Below are 1,897 nucleotides of genomic sequence, written 5' to 3'. Positions count from 1 at the left end.
AAGGACCCAGAAGGGTGGCTGACGGAGGCGAGGAGAGAGAGCCTCTGGGGCTGTCACCCTTGTTGGGCAAAAGCTTTACTTTCTTTGGATGTTTTCTCATACATTTGGCATTAAACCACAGATTGTACCCAGAGCAAAGGGCCTTAGATGAACTTGGGTGATCATCTGCCAAACTTCCTGGGCTGGGGTGAGAGCCCACTAGATCACAGGAAGAGTTGGTTCAGCAGCAGGCAGGTCCTACTGCTGCTCTTGGCCATCTGGGAATTCAAAGCCCCTGAATATCTCAAATCCTTCCAGGATCTCTACAGACTTTCAGAAACCCACTTTCCAGATCTCAAAGGCTGGCTCTGCCCACGCTACCCCATTGGTGCGCTAAGTCCTGACCCAAGAGGGACCTGTCTAGAAGTGAGAGACTCTGATGATTCACTCTCTGGTGGTTGTGCTGAGAGAGCCAAGAAAGGGGACAATCAGTGCCAATTGTGACAGTGCTATCTGCAATGTGGGCAGTTGGCTGCTAGAAGCTGAACCAAGCCTCCCAGACCCATTCCACATAGTTCACCAGACGAATGGTAAAAATTTTCTGTCACTAACTCCCTGGGACACACACAAAGCTGCTGTGGTCTTTTCAAGGAAACAGAGGGTGATATAGAAACAGTCATTATCCTGTGATAGGATAGTTGATAAAAAGAGCTTGTGCCATGTGTTTTCTAAGGGGATAATGATCCTGTAAAGAAAGCTGGGACCCAGTACCTTTTTTTTTTTTTGGACCTAGCTAGATGTTTGCATTCAAGCTACACATATCACAGTATCTAAGAGTTCTCCTTTCCCGCAGACCTGTTCAGGAATCGATGTTTAGAATAATGGCCCTGCTTGCCTCTGAATTGAGCTGGTTAATAACCATTGCTGGGGAAATCAATCAGTTCTATGATATCTTATTACTTACGCTAATTTAATCACAGGGAACGGATCATTGCTTCAGTTCAGAGGGCAAAGTGAGTGTGTGTGGGTGGGACGGTGCAGGGAAAGGAAGCGGGGGTGAGGAGACTCAGTGAATTGCAGCACAAGACTGAAAAAATTAAAGTCACGATGTGTGTGTTTGGAGTGGGGTGGGGGAAGAGAATCCTTCACAATGACAGAATGTTTTGAGGTCTCTTTTTATTGTCCAGTTTTCTGCTCATCTCAGCCTTACGTGGTAGAGAAGCCACTAGATTGTGAAATATAATAGCTTAGCCCCTGACCTGTTTGTCTTTACACATAATAAAGCAGGAGGATCACCACGGGGAAAAAAACAACCAACCAAGCAACCAACCAAAAAAAAGTTACTTCCACCAAAAGTACTTGGTGTCTATTTTGGGTCTGTCTCTGGGACACTTAGCTTACCCAGGGGAAAGGTAAATGCAGATGAATTGTTCACATCCTAAGGCCTGGTCTACACTAGGACTTTAATTCGAATTTAGCAGCGTTAATTCGAATTAACTGTGCACCGGTCCACACCAGGAAGCCGTTTAATTCGACCTAGAGGGCTCTTTAGTTCGAATTCGGTACTCCACCCCGACGAGGGGAGTAGCGCTAAATTCGACATGGCTATGTCGAATTAGGCTAGGCGTGGATGCAAATTGAACTTACTAGCTCCGGGAGCTATCCCACACTGCACCACTCTGTTGACGCTCTGGACAGCAGTCCGAGCTTGGATGCTCTGACCAGCCACACAGGAAAAGTCCCGGGAAAATTTGAATTCCTTTTCCTGTCTGGACAGTTAGAATCTCATTTCGTGGTTGGACATCGGGGCGAGCTCAGCAGCACCGGCAGCGATGCAGAGCTCTCCAGCAGAGGAGTTCATCTAATCTCTGAATAGAAAGAGGGACCCAGCATAGACTGACTGGGAACTCTTGGATCT

This window comes from Mauremys mutica, chromosome 13, assembly GCF_020497125.1.
Source record: "Mauremys mutica isolate MM-2020 ecotype Southern chromosome 13, ASM2049712v1, whole genome shotgun sequence".
Taxonomy (NCBI): Eukaryota; Metazoa; Chordata; order Testudines; family Geoemydidae; genus Mauremys; species Mauremys mutica.
This window is presented reverse-complemented; position numbering follows the sequence as displayed.